At 49.4% G+C, this 13,360-nt stretch overlaps 1 pseudogene across 1 annotated transcript in view; it reads left to right on the top strand.

The window, feature by feature from the left end:
• Positions 1–4,919: 4,919 nt before the first annotated feature.
• LOC143840544 (disintegrin and metalloproteinase domain-containing protein 20-like) overlaps positions 4,920–13,360 on the top strand; it is a 35,325-nt pseudogene continuing 26,884 nt past the window's right edge. Inside the window, exons 1-6 of the transcript XR_013232235.1 lie at positions 4,920–4,927; positions 5,346–5,549; positions 6,368–6,450; positions 9,001–9,062; positions 10,695–10,773; positions 11,834–11,910. The product of XR_013232235.1 is annotated as a disintegrin and metalloproteinase domain-containing protein 20-like (transcript). The remainder of the gene's footprint in view (positions 4,928–5,345; positions 5,550–6,367; positions 6,451–9,000; positions 9,063–10,694; positions 10,774–11,833; positions 11,911–13,360) is intronic.

The following is a 13,360-nucleotide window of genomic DNA, read 5'->3' as shown; positions in this document are numbered from 1 at the left end:
CTAAATAAATAAATCTTCAGGTGGTAATCACAGGCATAATTTGGCCCCGCAGTATGGGTAGCTAGGTGTGAAACGGTGAGAGGCAAATGTATAATAAAAATTCCCAGTTTTATTTTGCGGTAGTAAGCGCTTCTACCAGGGGTAGTCAAACTGCGGCCCTCCAGATGTCCATGGACTACCATTCCCATGAGCCCCTGCTGGCAGGGGCTCCTGGGAATGGTAGTCCATGGACATCTGGAGGGCCGCAGTTGGACTACCCCTGGCTTATACAGTTTAGCTTGCTTAGTGAGAACTCGCTCCAAACCGGCGCCTTAAGGACAAAACGGTGACGCTGATTTCAAATCAAATCTTCACCAGAATTTCATTTATAGCTTCCCCGAAATGCACAAAAGGAAATAAATAGCCCAAGAAGCAGATGGATGCCGTGCATGATGCTTTACGGCCAACATGGAAATAGACGTCAAGGTCTATAACAGCTAACATCAAAGTATATTGACCTTGCCTAGAGCTTTTGGGGAATGGCAGGAAAGAAGTCAAATAATACATCAATCAAACAAAACCAGAGTCCTTCTAAGACCAGCAAAGATTTATTCAAGGCGGGAGCTTCCGAGTGCTTGCAGGCTGATTCTGTGAAGATTCAAGGGGGTGGCAGGTTACTCTGATCTTGTTTTGTTGTGCTGCTTCAGACAAACATGGCGACCCAATTGTTCATCTCAAACAGTTCATCTCAAGAAAATGGCTGCTTTGGTATGGATCCAGTGTATATAAGTTGGGGAGGAGGGCTGGAGGGGGGGAGGGGGTCCGTTCAGTTTTTGCCTCTTTGTGCCATCATGCCTGAAATCATAGAATCATAGAATCACAGAGTTGGAAGGGGACATAGAGGCCATCTAGTCCAACCCCTTGCTCAATGCAGGATCAGCCCTAAGCATCCTAAAGCATCCAAGAAAAGTGTGTATCCAACCTTTGCTTGAAGACTGCCAGTGAGGGGGAGCTCACCACCTCCTTAGGCAGCCTATTCCACTGCTGAACTACTCTGACTGTGAAAAACTTTTTCCTGATATCTAGCCTATATCGTTGTACTTGAAGTTTAAACCCATTACTGCGTGTCCTCTCCTCTGCAGCCAGCAGAAACAGCATCCTGCCCTCCTCCAAGTGACAACCTTTCAAATACTTAAAGAGGGCTATCATGTCCCCTCTCAACCTCCTTTTCTCCAGGCTGAACATTCCCAAGTCCCTCAACCTATCTTCATAGAGCTTGGTCCCTTGGCCCCAGATCATCTTCGTCGCTCTCCTCTGTACCCTTTCAATTTTATCTACGTCCTTCTTGACGTCCTTCTGACGGACTGTTTGGTATTATACCCTGCTGAGGTCCTTTCCTTCCCCAACCCCGACCCCCCCCTCAGGCTCCACCCCCAAAATCTCCTGGTATTTTCCAAGCTGGAGTTGGCAACAGTATTGTGGACCCACAGCAGAACTGACAAGGAAAAGAGGAAGGGGTTTTGTGCGTCCACAGCTGACGTCCATGAACTTTAAGTATGAATTCACCCTTAGGGTTTCGGGACTTTTAGCTCTATTTACGCGGTTTAGGAGCACAAGGAAAAATAAGGGCTGTTTTCTGAACTGCTTCCCTCCGGCAGTGCTATGAAAATACCAAATCAAGCATGGTGCCTTCATATTGTGAATGTCCTGCATAGTGAGTGGGGTTGGGCTAGATGACCCTGGAGACCCCTTCCAACACTATGATCCTACATGGTGTAAATTAGCTGGTATACATGTTCCACATTCCTATTGACTGAAATGACACAGAAATGCAAAATTTCCACTGGCACTAGAGCTCATGTGCTGGCGGAAATAGGAAAGAAAGATTGCGATAACTGTGTGGGCGAAATCAGCTTTATTGTCACCCCACCTGCATTTCTGCATATTCCAGATTTTGTACAACCGATCCCTGGGTGCTATAACACATAATGTGCTTCTCTTGCAGAAACCAAACTGCTCCAAGTCCATTTATGTTTCCACTTGCTCATTGTCAGACCCAAGCTACAGTAATTCTCTTCCCATCTGGGAAGGCTTAAGGAGGTGGCAGGTGACAGTGGATGAGTGATAGGGTGGTGAGTGTCCTGCATAGTGCAGGGGGTTGGACTAGATGACCCAGGAGGTCCCTTCCAACTCTATGATTCTATTCTGATTCTATAATCTTTCATATTCATATATTTCCCATGACATCCTTTTTACGTTTAACTTTTCTGCACTGAAATATCTTAAACAGAAAAAGGGCATCACCCAGTAACTTAGTTATGAATAGCTGCTTTGATCAGGGAGGCCTGGTCTCAACTACCCAAATGTCCCCTAACCAAAATCTGTCTCCCATGAATCTATGCACATTTCTTGATGGGTCATTGGGGTGTTTTAAAAGATAACCCATAGCACAGGCTTTCTTTGCCAATTGTCTTCCTTTTATTATATTTTGTAATGGACGCAATGATTATTACTGCAGGTCTGGTCACCATATCTCAACAAGGGCATCATAGAGCAGGAAAAAGTAGAGAAAAGAGTGACCAACATAAGCACCATCCCTATGAGGGAAGTCTGAAGAATCTGGAAATGTTTAAGCAGAGGCTGGAGAGGCTGATTCTGTGAAGGTTCAAGGGGGTGGCAGGTGACAGTGGATGAGCGAGAGGGTTGTGAGTGTCCTGCACAGTGCAGGGGGTTGGACTAGATGACCCAGGAGGTCCCTTCCAACTCTAGGATTCTTTGATTCTCTATTTAGAGAACAGGCCTCTCTGCCCTGTGGCTGGCCCTGCAGAGGAACTGGCTGGCCCCTGGGTGAGACGGGAGGCTGGACTGGAGAGACCCTCCCTGGCCTGACCCAGCAGGGCTCTTCTGAGGGTCTTCTCAGGGGAAGCCCTCGGCCTCTCTGCCCTGTGGCTGGCCCTGCAGAGGAGCTGGCTGGCCCCTGGGGGAGACGGGAGGCTGGACTGCAGGGACCCTCCCTGGCCTGACCCAGCAGGGCTCTTCTGTGGGTCTTCTCAGGGGATGGCCTTGGCCTCTCTGCCCTGTGGCTGGCCCTGCAGAGGAACTGGCTGGCCCCTGGGTGAGACGGGAGGCTGGACTGGAGGGACCCTCCCTGGCCTGACCCAGCAGGGCTCTTCTGAGGGTCTTCTCAGGGGAAGTCCTCGGCCTCTCTGCCCTGTGGCTGGCCCTGCAGAGGAACTGGCTGGCCCCTGGGTGTGACGGGAGGCTGGACTGGATGGACCTCCCTGGCCTGACCCAGCAGGGCTCTTCTGAGGGTCTTCTCAGGGGAAGCCCTCGGCCTCTCTGCCCTGTGGCCGGCCCTGCAGAGGAACTGGCTGGCCCCTGGGTGAGACGGGAGGCTGGACTGCAGGGACCCTCCCTGGCCTGACCCAGCAGGGCTCTTCTGTGGGTCTTCTCAGGGGATGGCCTTGGCCTCTCTGCCCTGTGGCTGGCCCTGCAGAGGAACTGGCTGGCCCCTGGGTGAGACGGGAGGCTGGACTGGAGGGACCCTCCCTGGCCTGACCCAGCAGGGCTCTTCTGAGGGTCTTCTCAGGGGAAGGCCTTGGCCTCTTTGCCCTGTGGCTGGCCCTGCAGAGGAACCGGCTGGCCCCTGGGTGAGACGGGAGGCTGGACTGGAGGGACCCTCCCTGGCCTGACCCAGCAGGGCTCTTCTGAGGGTCTTCTCAGGGGAAGCCCTCGGCCTCTCTGCCCTGTGGCTGGCCCTGCAGAGGAACTGGCTGGCCCCTGGGCGAGACGGGAGGCTGGACTGGAGGGACCCTCCCTGGCCTGACCCAGCCGGGCTCCTCTAAGGTTGTTTGTTAACAAATCCTAGTGTAAGAAAATGTGCTTGTTGGTGATCCATAACTGTGCATGACACCTCAGTGGCCACTGGGTGCTGCTGCAGCCCTGCAAATGAAGAAAGGTTTTGCAATGCTAAATCACTAAAAAGGATGCAAAATGTTATGGTGCCCTCTATGGAGACATCAGCATGCTACTGAATATCTTTTAAAATGATAATCAGTGTGTGTTTCCTGTGTGTTTGGGAGTTGATGAGGGAAGCGGTATCTTGACTTCGCTCGGAAAAATATCCAAAAGGAAGCAGGAAGGGACTGGGAAGGGTTAATGGAGGTTTGCCCACTTTAGGCTGGGGAAATGCTAGAGGTTTAGGGGCAGAACCTTGGGACGGTTGGATTTGAGGAGGGTGGTCTCTGCTGGTGGGCTACATCAGGGGTAGTCAACCTGTGGTCCTCCAGATGTTCATGGACTACAATTCCCATGAGCCCCTGCCAGCAAATGCTGGCAGGGGTTCATGGGAATTGCAGTCCATGAACATCTGGAGGACCACAGGTTGACTACCCCTGGGCTACATGACTGACTGGACTGACTCTGTCTAGAGCTGCTGATACTGGCCTGGAGAGTCCTTGAGATTTGAGTTGACGGGAGCTTGGAGGAGGTGGCGCTTGAGGGGGGGGGACCTTGGTAGAGCCTGATGCCTTAGAGCCCCCCTTCTGATGCAGCCATTTTCTTCTGGGGAACTGAGCTTTGCTTTTCTAGAGGTCAACTGGGATTGGCCCACCTGGGGACTGTATGTAAAGTAGCCAGGTTCCAGGTGGGCTCTGGAGATCTCCTGGAACTCCTAGAGATATATACATTGATATAGAGATATATAAATTGATCCTATATAAATTTCATTCATTCATTCATTCATTCATTCATTCATTCATTCATTCATATGCCGCCCTTCCCTGACAGCTTAATTATAGGATCAAATTATGACTGTATGGTTTTGCTCAGATCTGCCCATCTCTTGTATCCCTTCCATCCCCCCTTCTGCCATTTTATCCTCACAACAACCCTGTGAGGTAGGGACTGGGCCACAGTAACCCACTAAATGTCTTGGTGGCATGCAGCTGTGAGGTTTGCTTTAGTTTTTGGCAGACGTGGCGGAAGCTGAGCCTCAGGCACAATGAGGGGCCAGGCCTGGTTCTGAGTTGATGACTGGAATCTTGAAGCACCCAATGGGAGCTCTGAGGGGGTGGGCCTTCAGCCCCGTTCAGGTTGTCATTGGTGGTTTTAGGCAACTGGAATTTTGAACTACTCAATCAGAGCTTTGAGGGGGCGGGGCTTGTGACTGAGTGGCAGCGGCACCCTTGGAATGTCTGAAGCGTCGAGTGGGTGGGACTTGAGCCTGATTCGGCTTGCCATTGGCAGCTTTTGAAACTCCCAACGGAAGCCCCGAAGGGCTTGTGGAGCGCATGGAATTCTCAAAGCACCCAATGGGAGTAGAGAGGGGATGGGGCTTCAGCCCAACTCCCCTTGCCATTGGCTAGCTTTGGACAGTTGGAATTCGGAATCCCCCAGTGGGAGTGGCGAGGGGGCGGGGCTAGTGTTGGGCCCCCAGTGGGGCCGGCAGTTGGGGCTCTGAGGGGACGGAGGCCTGGCCGGGGGGGTGGGGGGCATGGCCGGCTCTGGGGCGCTGCTGCTGGGGGCCCTGCTGCTCCTGCTCCCGGGTGGGCAGCATGATGGGACATCAGGTGCTGGTTGCCAACTCTGCCTGGGGAAACATAGGGGGGAGGCCGGTCACTTTGGGGGCAGAGCATGGCGGGAGCATTTCTGATGTGATGTCACTTCTGGGTAGTGTTGCCAATCTCCAGATGGTGGCTGGAGATCTCCTGGAATTACGGTGGGGGCTCATGGAGCCCTCTTCATGGGGCCCATTCTACAGAGCTGGAGCCATGATGGGGAAGGCCTATCCTGGACTCTGTGCCCTGTTGTTGGCCCTCCCGTGGAACTGGTTGGCTACTGAGATGGGATGCTGAGCTAGGAGGACCCTCAATGGTCTGATCCAGTGGGGCCCCTCTGAGGTTCTCATCAGGCAAAGACCTCGGTCTCTATGCCCTGTGGTTGACCCTCTGGAGGAAGTACAGGATGCTGGATCAGACCCCTGGGAGATCTCCAAGCCCCACCTGAGGCTGACAAAACTACCTGGGTTGGTTGCAAGCTCTGGGTTGTGAAATACCTGGAAGCTTTGGGAGTGGAGGTCTCCAGGTGGGGCCTGGAGATCTCCCAAAATTACAATTGATCTCTAGAGTATATAGAACAGTCCTTCTAGGAGAAAATGGCAGCTTTGGCTCCATGGGATTGCGCTCTGCTGAGGTCCTTCCCTCACTAAACCCCACCCACCCCAGGCTCCGCCCCCAAATCGTTGCCAGGAGTTGGCAACCCTAGGCCCAGGGTGTGTGTATGTATGCAAACATGCGTGTGCAGGCTAGCATGCTGCTGAATGCAGCCCTGAAAAGGGGTGGAGAGGAATGTCAACTAAGGCCATGCTTTTCTTTTTCTTCCTTGGGAGGTTCTGCAAATTCTCCAAGATACGTTTACACAGAAGTAATACTGCCCAGACAGCTGAAATCAGAAGAGAATTCCAACACGGAGGTAACACCTTTCTCAAGACGGTCAGCCCCGTCATTTCGAGTCGACGTGGTATTTGATTGGCTCCTGATGTTCGTTCACGTTTTATGCGTTCTGGTTATGATGATCTTGTCAGATCTTCTGCATCCCCCCCCCCCATGTATAAACATGTCTGAAGCTGCCATATATGGAGTCAGGCCTTTGGCCCGTCAAGGTCAGTGTTTTCGACTCACTTCTCCAGGCTATCAGGCAAAGTGCTGTTACAAGTGATGTCCGGCTGCTTTGGACATTAGACTCCATGCAATTAACCCAGAAATGAAGCTTCTTTCCCTTCCCTTCCCTTCCCTTCCCTTCCCTTCCCTTCCCTTCCCTTCCCTTCCCTTCCCTTCCCTTCCCTTCCCTTCCCTTCCCTTCCCTTCCCTTCCCTTCCCTTCCCTCCTACCCTGTCCTTTTTTTTTTGCTTTAGGATTTGGGCTTTGGGCTTTGGGCTAATCCTGCGTAGAGCAGGGGGTTGGACTAGATGGCCTTCATGGCCCCTTCCCACTCTAGGATTCTAGGAGTCTAGTTCAGCCGTGGAAGGGGCTGCCTAAGGAGGTGGGGAGCTCCCCCTCACTGGGGGTCTCCAAGCAGCGGCTGGACAGATCCTTCTCCTGGATGCTGGAGGCTGATCCTGCACTGAGCAGGAGGTGGAACTAGATGGCCTTCATGGCCCCTTCCCACTCTGTGATTCTGTGATTCTATGATTCTGTGGGAAGGGGGGTAGGTTTTGTCATCTGGTGCTTGTACAGTTTCTCCCCCCCCCCTTTTCCCTTATAGCGCTCAGTGTGTTTTTGGCGACAATTCAATCTTTCAAACATCTATAGATGTTATCAAATTAATTATCAAATTAATCCTATAGTTCTATAGAGGATTCATTTGATAAATAATTTGATAACTGCAACATATTTATTTATTTATTATATTTATATACCGCCCTCCCCGAAGGCTCATTGTTTCTATTTAGCACACTTCATAATATTTGGGTAACACTATTATGAACTGGTGGATCCAGTTCAACAATTGCAGGCAGAAAACTATTTTCATGAGGATTTTGTGCGAATCTTCACCGGCAATTAAGTCAGGAGCAGGCTGATTCTGTAAAGATTCAAGGGGGTGGCAAGTTACAGTGTCAATGATAGGGTTGTGAGTGTCCTGCATGGTGTAGGGGGTTGGACTAGATGACCCAGGAGGCCCCTTCCAACTCTATTATTCTATGATTCTAAATTCCATCTAAACATCCAGAAGAAGTTCCTGACAGTTAGAGCGGTTCCTCAGTGGAACAGGCTTCCTCGGGAGGTGGTGGGTTCCCCATCTTTGGAGATTTTTAAGCAGAGGCTGGAGAGCCATCTGACAGAGAGGCTGATTCTGGGAAGGCTCAAGGGGGTGGCAGGTGACAGTGGGTGAGCGAGAGGGTTGTGAGTGTCCTGCAGAGTGCAGGGGGTTGGACTAGATGACCCAGGAGGTCCCATCCAACTCTAGGATTCTAGGATTCTATGATTCTAAGATCTAGGGAAGGAATTTTGGATATTTTTCTATTGCAGCGAGAATTATATGAGCTAAAAAATGGAAATCCAAAGAAACACCTACAATTTACGAATGGCAATATAAAGTTATGGAGTTTGCCAGTTCCACTAAATTAACTAATGTTCTTGAAGAAAACTGGACCTCAGATTTTGACATGGGGTGCAGATCGTGAAAGATATATATTGAACAAAGGTTCAAAGCAAAAATATGATTACGAATATTTGACAAGGTCGGCTCTGTGTCCTCTGGAATAAGGTATTATTCTGTATTAACATGATGCAACAGAAGACCGTCTATAAGATAAAGGTTCCGGACGACTCCTCTGTAAGGAAAGCTGGAAGTCACTTGTAATTTAAATAGTATGCTAGCTACTTTTTCCTCATTCTTTTTTTTTCTTTTCATATTTCTGCTTCTTACTAATCTCTAATTCTAATGCAACTCTGCTTTGTATCAATAAAATTATTAAATTACAAGTTAAAAAAGAACCTAAGAAGAGCCATGCCGGAGCAGACCAGAGGTCCCTCAAGGCCTTGAGCAGGAAGACTGCAAGATTATCCTCTCTAACGCTGCCAGCCTCCAGGTGAGGTCTGATACCCTATTACGACAGATGGATAAAACGAATACTTTGGAGGGTGTATGATCTCTTAGGATCCAAGGCTGCCGTTTCCCCCAGAGAAACTGATTCCTGCCCACTGGAAATCACTGAGGATTCCAGGGAGATCTCTAGGCCCCACCTGGAGGCTGGCAGCCCTAGATGCTCCAAGGCAAAAGGTTCTCTGCAAGAACATTCCTTTCAGCTCATAGCTCTTGGAGGACGTCACCTGCAGGAATTAGTGTAATCATCATTAACGGTGCTTAAATGTCTGCTTGCTGAGTTCCGAACTCCATGGGCCACCTTGATTTTGGGATCTTAGTTTCTTGGATCTCGGGGGAACTGGGAACCGGAATGGCCCTTTGCAGGCCAACATTGTTAATCAACTGCTCCTCCTTTCCCCCATCCAAACCCTTCAGGCAGGCGTGTCCTACATCCTTAAAGTGGAAGGAAGTTACCGAATCATTCACCTAAGACATATGTAAGTGGCTGCTTTCTTGTTTGGGTTTTCGAAAGGTATAGCTCAGTATTCATACATAAAATTTTGCCTTCAGCCTAAAGCATCTGTCCCAAGGAAACTCCCCCTATGTAGAAACACCAGATTTCTGTGAAGAGTTACTAGAAACCAGAAAGAGGAAGAATAGACATTGGAAAGTTTGTTTTACGATGGCATTTGAACTGTGCTTGCGATACTATAAGTGGCTCTGAATTAGGGTCGCCAGCTCTGGGTTGGGAAATACTTGGAGAAATACTTGGGATGGAGGTGGGAGTGGGCGGGATTTGGGGGGTGCGGAGAGACCTCCACTGAGTATACTGCTATGGAATCCCCCCTCCTTTTCTCCAGGGGAACTGATCTCTGTAATCTGGAGATGAGCTATAAGTCCAGGGGATCCCCAGGCCTCACCTGGAGGTTGGCATCACTAGCAGAAAAGCCAGTCCCTACTCCAAGAAACATGCAGTCACAAAAGCAAGGGAGATGGAGGAGGGAAGGGCGGGGCATTTGGCAACCCTATGAATCAACGTCCTCCCAAAAGCCCTATTGTTCACAGCTGTGCTCAGGTCTTGCAATCCAAAGGCTGTGGCATTTTTTTAAAGAGTCTCTCCTGTGTGGCTGGCACTCTGCCCTCCCAAGTGGTTCTTAAGTTGGGTGGTTTGCAGAAGGTTCATGTGGATCAGCCGTCATTTTAATGTTAAGCTTCTGGAGGCTGCCAAAACACGACCCCCCTCCCCAACTTTGACCACTGAAGCATTAAAGTGAAGGATGTTTTAAAAGTTTTAGGCTCTTCATCCCAGTTTCTCTCTTCATGTCAATTTAATTCTGTGCTGACAGACCCCTCCACTTTAGTTTTGGTTGCATGCAGCACTCCAATCCTCTGTTCTGTTTTCTTTTTTTTTTTGCATTGAGCATGCAGCCCTTTGCACCCTCTCCAACCTCCCCTTGAAGTCAATACCAGCAGGGGAACTAAACCTTGTGCAGCTCCTTTTAAGCTTTCCTTTCGTAGTTTTAATTTTTTTTTAATCCATTGAACCGAAACCAACAATAGTCCCATATTGAAAGACTCATGCCGCTTGTCAAAAACATTAAAAATGTTAAAATAAGGTGGGAATGGAGATTGTACACCAATGAAAGGGGGAGGGTGGCGGAAGGTACAGAGTGGGCGGAACGATCTTGAGGTGGGTGGGGGAGTGTGTGTGGGAAATCCACGGGAATCTGCACAGTTTTGAATTATCTTTCCACTTGGAAGAGAAACAAGGGGGAAATCAGCACAAAAGCACTCTCAGAAACCCTGGAGAAACAGTGGCCAGAAAGCAAATTGAGTGCTGAAAGGAGAAAAATCAATGCAAAACAACAAGAAAACACAGTGGACATGCAGGATGAAAGCCATGGTAAACCTCCATGCATAATAGGCCAAAGCATGATAGCTTCTGTTTAATATTTTTAGCTTCTTGTGAGAATTCAGGCTCAATTTCATCTAGAACCCACGGAGGCAGGGAGTAGTAAATCACATCCAAACATCCCTTGCCTGGCTACCAAACAATCCCCAGATCTCCTGGCTGAACTACGCATGCCATGCAATAAATAAATAAAATCTGATTTCTTTTTCTCTTTCAGAAATTTTGTAGTTCAAAACATGCCTGTTTATTCTTACAATATGAAAGGAGACCGGATAGCAGATTATCCGTACATTCAGGTAAATGTTTCCGATAGCTGAGGTTGATAGGGAACGCGAATTTTTGTATACAGAATGATAATTTTGATAGTAAATTTTGAGGTTTATCCAGGTCCTGGATGGCAGTGAATCAGGAGGGATAAATGCTTCTGGATGTCTCTCAAGATTTGAGTTAGAATCATTGCTTATTCCTCCAGTTACCATCCCTCCAGATGGAGCCTGGGGTTCTCCTGGAATGCCATGTGTTCTCAAGTCTGCAAAGATCCATTCCTCTAGAGGAAATGGCAGCTTTGGAGGGCATATTCCATAGGGCAGGGGTAGCAGACTGTGGCTCTGAAGAAAACACTTTGCAAACCTTTATGGCTTAGCTGTAAGCAGACTACATGTCCACACATCAGCAGATGGACAATGCTGAGAACCTACTGGAGGACTCTGCTCCTCCTTGCTAGCTAGCTGGGGATCCTTTTCTTCTTGAAGAAGGAATTGGGCAGTGGCCCAGCTTAGTCAAAAGGATCTTACCAACCATATGTTTGGAAAATTCCACTCTTCATGGCTGCAATCCCACCAGTGACCATTTGGTGTCATAGATGCAACTCAACAGCAGGGTTGACGTCACCCAATTACTTCTGATTGCAACTCCAACAGGTAGCCATCTTGGTGTGCGGCAGGACAACTAGATTTGAGTCCAGGACCACCGTAAAGGCTAACCAGAGTTGCTGGGTAAAAGCTTTCAAGATTCAAAGCTCCATTCTTCAGATAGCCCCCCTCCCCCCTGTTCCAGTTTGAATTTGACAATGGGAGCGTTCACTTTTGAAAGCTCTACCCAAAACTCCCCCAGGTTATTCCTCACCTGCAAAATTTCAGCCTGGGATCCCGTGAACCTGTTCCCATAGCAGTGGGCCTTTCTTCTGGCAGATGGACTTTCCTGGTCCCAAGAGGCTGTTCCACTGGTGGAAGAGCTTCTAGCAATGATAGAAGCCTGGAGGAAATCCCCACCACTAGCAGAACAGCCTCTTGCAAAGCAGATTTTTGCCTTGACCTCACTGGAGCATGTTCTGAAAATGTCGATTGTGCCTTGCAGGACGACTGCTATTATAGTGGATACGTGGAAGACACCGCGGACTCCCAGGTTGTCCTCTCGATCTGCAGTGGGCTCTGGTAATGCAAGCCTGATGTCAGCACTGAAAAAGTCTTGTAGCTACACTGTGTCTTTTCACTTGAGATCTCTTCCATGTCCTCCCTTGCTTGTCCCCAGGCTAGGGATGCCAGCCTCCAGGTGGGACCTGGGGATCCCCTGGAATTATAGCTCATCTCCAGGTGGCAAAGATCAGGGCCTTTTCGCACAGGGATCTTTGTTGCAAATTGTTTGCGGAATGAAAAATCGCCATTTAAAATAGTGGAATTCGTCGTTATGCATACCTGCCTTTGTAGTGGAATCAGTTGCGTTTTTTAGCGTTTCCCACAGGCTTCCGGTCTCGGCAGAAATCGCTAGAAAGGAAGCGCTATTGCCAAGCTCGTCCCGCCCCTGGCCGTCAAGCAGCCAATGGGCAGCCGTTAGCATGCTCCCAAACAGCCCCTTTCCCTTTAAGAAAGGTTTTTAAAAAAAAAAAACGACCCATAGCAATGAATCTAGGTAGATTCGTTGCTACGGAGAGACCCATCCAGCTGCCTAATGTGAGCTGTCGTTTGATTGTATGATCATTTGCACGCTGCCTCGAGTGATAAAAAAAAAAAATCCCCCCCCCCTCTCACGGGCCCGATTTTCGGCTGAATTTATTTGTAAAAAATAAAGGGACTTTATTTCAGCAAACGGGCTTTTCAGTGGTTTGTGCTTAGTGACTAAAGGTGAAGGACTGAAGCCAGGGAAGCCTCTAAACAGAAAGAGGCTCGCCGGTGCGTTTATCCCCGCTCGCTCGGAGAAAAAAAAATGGCGATCGCTTCGCCGGAAGTTTGGAGGAGAGAGCCAGGGGGAGGGACTTTGAAGAACCAGCAACAATGGTAACGCACAGATCTTTAGCGCTACTGTTGCAGATTGGTTGCAGGAGTGTATCGCTATCCGGAGGGTGAATCCACTTTTCTGGATTCCCCTGAAAGCGCCACAACGAAGCGCTTTTTGCTGATTGGTTTCAGGATTGTTGCAGATTGTCTACGACGTCGTGGGTTATGTCAAATTAGTAGCGTTTCCAAATAGCAACCATTCTGCTACTTTGAAGCCGTGCGAAATGGCCCTCAGTACCTCTGGAGAAAGTGACTGCTTTGGAAGGGGGACTCTGTAGCATTATATTCCACTGAGCCCCTCCCTATCTCAAATCCCGCCCAACCCAGATCTGGCCATCCTGTTCCAGATGTTGTTTCTTCCACATCCTTTCCAAACACTTTTAGACAACGGTATTGTTCCCTTGCAGTTCTCTCCTCTCCAGGAGGAAGGCCCAGCTTTCCTAGGACTACCTACCACTAGGCGGAACCCTGGAGATCGCCTGGAACTTCAATGGCTCTCCAGTGATCAGTTCCCCTGGAGAAAATGGCTGCTTTGCAGGGTGGGCGCTTATGGCATCACTCCCTTCAGAGCTCCCCGCCCTCCCCAGGCTCCACCCACAGACTCATTAGG

This window comes from Paroedura picta, chromosome 6 (genome assembly GCF_049243985.1).
Source record: "Paroedura picta isolate Pp20150507F chromosome 6, Ppicta_v3.0, whole genome shotgun sequence".
NCBI lineage: Eukaryota > Metazoa > Chordata > Lepidosauria > Squamata > Gekkonidae > Paroedura > Paroedura picta.
This window is presented reverse-complemented; position numbering and strand designations above follow the sequence as displayed.